Genomic DNA, 8,902 nt, shown 5'->3' on the forward strand with positions numbered 1-8,902 from the left:
TGATATCAGTGATGGTCTGCAATTGCTTGATTTCAAATGAACTTATTGTTATTACCAGAAATGACTTTCGTAGTTATATCGTGATTTAAAATCTACAAATATTTAAAGATTGGTATCAACAGGCCTAACTATAATTTTGGTCTGAACACTTTTTATCGTAAAACTAACCGTTTAGCTGAAAAAATGAAAAAAACCTTATTTTGTGACCTTTGACCTTGAATGAAATTTTTCGCACGCACTGGATCGATGGAGACTTTTCAGGATTCATTGAGAGTTGTATTCCTAGCGTTCCAGTAAATTTTCAGCTGGTTGGGAATTTATGCTAGGGTCATTGTCTATTTTGACCGGGCTATAGCAAGCACTCTGTTTGCAGTAGGTATGTGTGATTGTTGAACGGTCAGTTGCATGCATTTCAAAGCATCTTTCAAACTTCTCGAGATGTCTTTAACAAGGAACGTGGACCATGTCATCTTGAACGCTAAAATGACGTTCATTGCCATTCGAGACGATCTTTCAGGAGTGATTGCTCAGTATATCGATGGCTAAGTTTTAACAACACGTATCTCAAAAATAGTAACTTTTCAGGAGAGCAAAAAAGCGATTAATTTCTTTTACTTACACACTGAAGTTAAAAACCTGAAGTTCATAAAACTGAAAAAGAAGCATTCATTTGCAAATGAAGAGGTTTTTTTTTGCTTTCATTTTATTTTTTAATGTTATTACACTTTATTTAAGATACCTGTCTCAAACCGGCCGAATTTGAGATACGTGTTGTTAGAACTTCGCCATCGATATCTTGAATCTAGTTGAACGACCTTTCACACTGCCGTAAAAAGCTTGAATTATCGTTAATAACGATAGAAAACATGATTGGCAAAGGAATAACGTAAAGCGGGACCGAGAGTGGATTATAATCGTAATTTTACGTCCTGGCGGCAAATTATTATTCATTTTTTGCAATCCCGAACTTCTCACTTGCTTTATGTGGTAGTTCACTTAATATACGCACGGTCAGTTTTGAATTGTCAGCTTCCCGTAAAATTTAATGCTGGAGGCCATAATATCAATAGTCACGCCATCTCCAAGGGAGCGCTTGGAAGACTTTAAAACTTTCCCTGATTGGTCGGACCGCCTTAACAACATTCGACATTCAATAGAAACTAGAACCTTCAAGACTAGACGAATTTGATGGAAACGAAGGATTTCAAGAGCATTCTAGTCAAAATGTCTGTGTGTCATGACAATTAACTTGACGCCATATCCGTTCGAGAAAGCTTGTTCGAGCCTTGAACGGAATTTGACTGTGTGAAAATGCCTTAAGCCGAGGGCCTCCGATATTAAATATGACCGAAAACTCAGAAAATATCTGTACACTCCACAATTTTTGAAGAAATGAACACCTTTTTTCATGAGAAGGACGTGAAAGGAAGGGGAAAATTGATGAGGCAGGTTGAACGGTCAATTATGCATTTGCGATTCGGTCTGACATTGAGCGATCACACGAGACGAACCGGTCCAAGGGAATTCAAGGTAATATGAAGAGGATGGAGTTAAAAATGTGACTCGGCGCAATGGCGACCCACTCCATTGGAGCAAGAAAGAGATATTGTTTGCATAAGTTTGATGGGAGACGGAGTTATGGACTAAATAAGACATTGAGGGAAGTAACACAAAATTTGTAATCTGTTTATGGGGTAAGATATGTGATAAACAAAGAGAAATAGTGAAATATCTTTTACTAACCACTTTATGGACAACTATTTTCTCGATAACTTTGCCCTGATTCGCATTTTGGTTGTCATACCATTAACAATATTCATCATCATCAGTCAATAATCATAAGATTGGTTTAACGCAGCTATCAATTCCTCTCTCCTATCCGCTAATCTCTTCATAGCTACATATTTATTCTCTTTTACAACCTTTATAACCTGTCCTATGTAACTCATTCGAGGTCGGTCCTTGCCCGTCTTTCCTTCCACCTATCATATGATTGTTTTCATCAGGCCATTATGTCTCATAATGTGGCCCGATTCCCGTCTTCTGCTTCAGGTTTTTAGGAGGCTTCTCTTTTATTCCACTCTTCTTAGCTCTTCCTCGTTTCATACACGGTCGATCCATTTTATCTTCATCATTCTTCGGTAGCATCACATTTCGAATGCTTCCACCCTTGACTTCTCTGCTGCCGTCAGCGTACTGGCCTCGCTTCCATAGAGAAACATGGTCCATATGCAGCATCTAAATATTTCAACAGCTAACTTTTTCTACTTATGAAAATTTTGAGTTTTTCCCGTCGTATAGTTTGAAGGAATAATTCGCAATGCAATACCCATCCACATACTTGCCACTAAGATCAAAGCCTGCATCTGGACGACGAAAGATGACTTGGGCCTCAAAAACTCGGGAGTACCTATGGATGTGTACCCATGTGAATGTGGTCACGTTTACATTGGGGAAACTGGCAGCACATTCGAAAAACGGCTGACAGAACTTGAAAGGTGCTTATGCTTGTTTTACCCACTGAAATCAGTGGTAACAGAGCGTTTCTTGGACCTCGGTCATTGAATAAATTGCAAAAATACGAAGGTTCTATTCCGTACGAATAATTGTTCGGAGATCGCATTGTAGAAGAAGCCATTGAAATTAACATAGAAAAGAACATCAAGAAAGACAACGGTTTCCAATTAAGCAACACGTGGAATACATCAAAATCAGTCTCTGAACACGAAAACAACAATCAAGAAAGAACCAAACAGGGCACTCAAGAATATAAATACATATAGTACCGACAAAAATTTGGCTTCACATTCTCTCCCTGAAGACGTTGGCAGACTCATCCTTCGTATCGTTGGGACCAATTACCCAAAACCACACCCGGTGGGAAACCAGATAAGATTTCCGTTATTCTACTTACCTATGTTGATGTATATATCATTAATAAATTTGTAAGTTTTTTTATTCATGAGTCTGTCTTACTTTTTACACTACACAAAAATTCAGTCAAACATAAATCGTTCTTAAACTTATCTGAGGGAATACTTGTGTAATAGACCGTTGGATGGTGCTGTTTACAGCTCAAAGGATGTTTACATTAAAGGTGAAACGCTGAATCCAAAGACAGGATTTCACAATGAAATCATTGACCAAATCTCAAATAAAAAAGTAATCAAAGAGAACTAGGTTTATGGCAAAAACGAAGAGAGTTAGGACGGATGTCGTGATGAAGAATAAAAATTATGCAAGAAGACACGCCCTTCTTGAGGTGGGAGATGAATTCTGGTTTCATCCATCAAAACTGACCTTAGCCGGTAAATTATTGCTAATCAAAGGTGAAGAAGTTTCCCAATGATTTCGAAATTCAAGGAGATAGGTCGATGACCAATCTCTCATTGCGTTGACTCCTCGCGTCGAAGAGGATTGGAGATAGATTCGGAGGGGCTGCAGACAGTTCTTACGGGGTCAAGGCGAAGAAAGTGGTTTTGGTCTCACCGTGAGGATGCCTGCGTATCACCCACGGAAAGTTAAGAGAAAAAAAATGCCTGGGGAGTCCTCTGCTGCATCGGCAAAGGAGTCGTTGACCAATAGGAAAAATGGCGTGACCATTGCGTGAGAGAGGAAAAGATAACTTCAATAACCTCACGCGGTGTCAAACCCGAGAAGATTTAAAAAAAATCATTCAGCTCAGCTTGTGTAATAGTCCGTTGGATAGTGCTGTTTACAGTTCAAAAGTTTTTTACATTAAAGGTGAAACGCTTGGTTAAAACACAGGATTTCACTAAGAAATCATTGACCAAATCTCAAATAAAAAAAGTAATGAAAGAGAAATAAGTTTTATTTTTCTAATCTCTGTATCTAACTCTGTTTGGAAAAAAATATCACTGGTACCTATCGGCTTCTAACCTCTTCAATTAAGAGGAAAGACATGATGTTTGTGTTAATCCAGCTAGCACTCCATCAATCACGCTATTTTGGTCCATCGATGTTGCAAGTCGTAACATTTGTGATGCTTGTATCAACCGGTAGACACTTATTCCTCATTGTTGAAATGTTATTACGAATATATCATTTAGCTCGGTATTTTAGAGAAGTCTCACAGTATACGTACTAGGCGGTCGCTCACGATTGAAGAATAAATAGGATGAGTGAGACGAAAAGGGAGAGTGGGTCAATCCTTTCGGGGCGAAAAGAAGAGACCAGCCGTAAAAAAAACAATAATTTTCGGTTTTAAATGACGACCCAAAGCCGCGGAGCGGAAGATGTCAATATTCTCCTCGAAGGAACAACACGGTATCAGGCGGGATGTCGTCGAACCGGTGGAACAACATTTCAACTATGATGAATAAGTGTCTACCGATTGATACAAGCATCACACATGTTACGACTTGCAACATCCATGGACCAAAATAATATATCGCGATAGATGGAGTGCTAGCTGGATTATCACCAAAATTGTGTTTCTTCTTAATTGAAGAGGTTAGATGCCAAGAGGTACAGGTGAAATTTTTTACAAACAGAGTTAGACACAGAAACTAGAAAAATAAAACCAGCAAGACCAAGTAGACATTTAGCCATGTATTTCATTTTCCACTCGATGTCATCACATAACAGAGACGCACTCGTAACCCTAACCTGCCAATTTTTTCTATATTTATTCTATCAATTTCTCTACCTAACTCCAATTTAAAAAATCTTATACCCATTGGCTTCTCACCCACTCAATTGAAATTTACCAATATAAATTTCTTTTCACGGAAAAGTTATAGCATTCTTTATAAAAGGCAGGCTGTTGGATCATTTCTGTGGTAAAAATAAGACTAATTCACTTTTTAGCGCAGAGGTTATCGGGATATGAACCGCGTGTGTCTATATTTGTAGGCAACATTTTCGCCGGTTTGCACCGGGCTTCTTGAGGTCGATTTAGAACTGAGTGGCGCAGCATTGCAGTCCTTCAAAAAGGAGCCAAAACTGTTCCTGAGAAACGTCGGTGATACATTTGTAATCTGGCAAAAACAGAAGGGACGAATTAAACAACTTCTTGAGGCACCTCAATGGTCAGAACAACTCAATCAAGTTCACGATGGAAATAGGAAAGAAAAACCGTCTACCCTTTTAGTTTCTTCCTAGTTTAGAGGCAGGCAAACGGCACTCTGGATCAATCTGTCAACCCTGAAATACAGAGTGCACTGCAGTGGTGAATTTTTTTTTAGTTATCCCGAGATCTAAGCTGGGAAAAAATTCCACCGTCGAAAATTCAGTCAATTTGACCTGTACTCGAAGTAGAATCAATTCTGAGGGAAACGGCTCGAGTAGCAACTGAACTAATGTGTTTTTTTTATGATCTTCGTTTAATTTATCTATGCCAGTATGTAAAAATATACTAAAACATATTTCTTATACAAGAGACAAAAATTCGAGCAGTCACATCGCAAATACCAATTTATATTTCCAATTTCTGATTCATGCCGATCTCTTAGTACCGGTTTACACATTATACCATGTTTCTCTATAATCGTAAATCCTGTATATGTATTTTAATGGTAGTTTTTACACCTCATTTTCTTTTAAATTTTTTTCTGATATATATTTGATTTCTCTTAGGAAAGTCGCAAAATTATATATGCACTCGTTTCACGGAGTGTCCTACTTTTGAAGTTGACGCGATCGCAAGCGAAAATTAATGGATAGGCCGCGCGGCATTGGATGCAAAGATGTCAGTAAACTTCCCTCGTTGCCACATAAGCCTAAGTTAAATGGATCACGTTTCTTGGAAAATTAGGGAAGAAAATTAATTATTGGCCATGAGTGTCCCTTCCCTCCTTAAATATTTCAAGTTTCATGCAATTGAAACAGTGATAATGCGATCTTTTTCAGAAACCTGAAAATCCATTTTCACTCATGAAAAATCAATTTTATAACAACTCTCTTTTTTTGGCTACTTCAAATCCTCCCACTTCTCCCATTTGTTAACTTTAAAAAGGCTATAGTGATCTTAATTGGTTACCTTTCAAGATAACTGTTCGACTATTAATCGAAATCCTCATTAAAACCTCATATTTCGTTTTGGGAATGTATCGTAAAAAAGGCTCTCTTTCTGCAGTAATACTACCCCTTTTTCCTAATTCATTCCCCTTTCTTCACGCTTTTCCCATCATTTTCCCTTAGGAGATTGGACTACTGATTTTCGTCATGTTGAGATGAGAAATATCCGAGATTCCTGTGGTTTTCACACGAACCGCCTGCCTCAGTCAGGCTGGCTATGAATTCATCTAGCCCACCGGTTTACAAGGACCCCAGCCTTCGCTTGCGAGAGAAACTACTTTGATTTCACAGATTATTATTTTTTTATCCGAGGTGCAACCGGTTTCGTCGGATAGTTGGACGGATGACGTCTACTACCTGACCATCGCAACCGCTTCTTAGAAAAAATCATTTTTGAAATATTCGATTCTCCTATCTTAGAATTTCTATGTTCTGAGGGATTTCAATGCATTATAGTTAACTCATTTAACATTATCATTAAAGCATAGAAATCTCTCATAACATAGTGATCTTGATTATAGTTGATTGCCATTATTTAGGTGAGGTTTTTAACCTATTTTACCCAATCCATCGTCTACATACGAGATAATAATTCATGCAATTACAGTCGAATAACGAAAAATTACATCGAAACACGGTAGTTGCAATCAATATTTATCTACTATCATTACTTTTCTGGCATAGAATATAATATAAACGTTAAATACACGATTAGAGCTCAATATTATTATACAATTCGAATTAACTTTTGGAAAAAATATGCTTGCGCGTTAAAGGATTTACATGTGTGGGAAAACGCGATAATTATAGACGTACGTTCTTCAACGAAAAAAAAACACAGCAAGAAAACGCCGATGATAAGGATGGATACAAAGGATGAAACAAAGGATAAAGTGAAAAGCAAAAATGCATTGAGAAATATTTGAGAAAGGAAGCTACCGAGTACCCTGCGCTCGGAATGCGCTGACAGTCATAGATGTCATGAAAATACATAACGGCGAGAAAAATCTAAGGGGAGTTGCTCTAAGAGAGCCATGAAACTTATGTTTGTGCTAAATTCAAACATCATTTATCCATTTAGGGGTGTTCTGGGGTGAATGGGGGCACTGGGCTGGGGTTCATGATTGGGCTCTCCTCAGAAAAATTTTTAGGAAATACCATGCCCGGAAATGGATTTTTGACACTATTCTAGAAATAGAAACTAGATAAAAGTTATATATTTGTTAAAATTGTAAAACTGCCTTTGCTGAGGGCTCCAGTGAGCAGTTTGGATAAATTCATTAATTAAATTGTCGAAAAATTAATTTCAATGGAGCTTATGGAACTGTTTAAGACACATTAATTTTCATTCATCTCCTAATTGTGGCACAGTTACCACAGATTCCTCATTATCTTTCCCTTGTTGGATTAAGCTAAGCATTCCCAATAGATAATTCACGAGAGGATTGGAAAAATGAGAATATGCTGTAGAATGCATTGTTTCGTTGCCTAGTTCAGGAATTGTCAGGCTCGAGATCAAAAAGTATTACTCGCATATCTCTAATTGTTTTATTGTTGATTGCGATAGAGCTCGAGAAATAAAGAGACCTTTGAAAGTACTTTACAAATATCTAAAAGCCACTTCTTTACGCATATCGGACACCAGACACATTATCACAGAGAGGTATTGCATTCCATGAGGCACTGAAGAAAATAACGAATTGTCCCCCAAAATAATGACCACAACTAACCCCTGAACCAGAGGGAGAAGGAGCCGACATATACTAGGCTGGAGGGACCCTTCTTTACCAGTACCAATCTCCAAAATGCCATGCACTTTACTAACGGATAGTTTTCCCTAGACTCAGAAAACATTCTCAGCATTACAAACAGTTGTGCTGACAGCAATATCGCAATTCTTCCTCTTAGTGTGGATGTATATGAAGAAGGCCAGTTCCTGTCCACAGGGTTTCCAGGATTTCTTTCTGGGGGGGCACAAGGGCCTGCATCCGTTTTCCGCCTACTTCTCGAAATATTCGCCGCGAAACATCGACGGCCTTAACCCTTTTCCAAATAAGTCGTTGACGTGTCGAACTCGTGCTTAGCGTGTCACCTCGGCCTTTTGTGGTTTACTCTCTTGCAAGTGTAACGTCAGGCGTTTGTCTTTCCAAAACCTCTTTAATTTTTTTCATGATTCAGTTTGTTATTTTGTCTCACTCCTTTGAGCGACTTTTCCTTTTCTGCACAATAATCTTTTATCCTTCCATTAACAACTCTCTAACAGCGCTAAATATCAGTATTCATTAAACATCGACAGTATTTAAATATGAAACGCTACACAAGCGATTCCTTTCCTCTGTGGCAGATTTTCTCGGACGAGTTAATGAATCAAAACTCTTATGAAGTGTCATGCACTCGAAAATTGGGAGGCAACTTTGGTATTCATCTATTGTAAACTAACGAGAGAATAATGAAACACTGACTTGCAATTTTCCACAAAAATAAAAATTTAATTTTGTGGAAAATTGCAAGTCAGTGTTTCATTATGAATCAATTCCACTCCATCTCGCTTGATTCCTCGAATTTTATAACGAGAGAATAGCTGAATGAGGTTGATTTTTTTTCGCCGTTACTTTTATGTTTCCCTTCCATTTACCATGCACGCTTACCAAATTGTGATTTGGGCCTGAGAGATCGACCAACTGTCTTTCTCCTCACAAGACTCTTTTCCAGCCTTTCTTAACAACTCTTCATTACGACACCGGTTAATAGTAATAATAGCCAGTGAATCTCGTGGTAGCTTGAGGATTCGTCTTTTTCAGCAGTCGTTTTAAAAAAATGAGTACGCCGTACAGATCCACTATCGTGCAATTCAAGTGTGTGT

Source organism: Ischnura elegans, chromosome 3, assembly GCF_921293095.1.
Source record: "Ischnura elegans chromosome 3, ioIscEleg1.1, whole genome shotgun sequence".
NCBI classification, from domain to species: domain Eukaryota; kingdom Metazoa; phylum Arthropoda; class Insecta; order Odonata; family Coenagrionidae; genus Ischnura; species Ischnura elegans.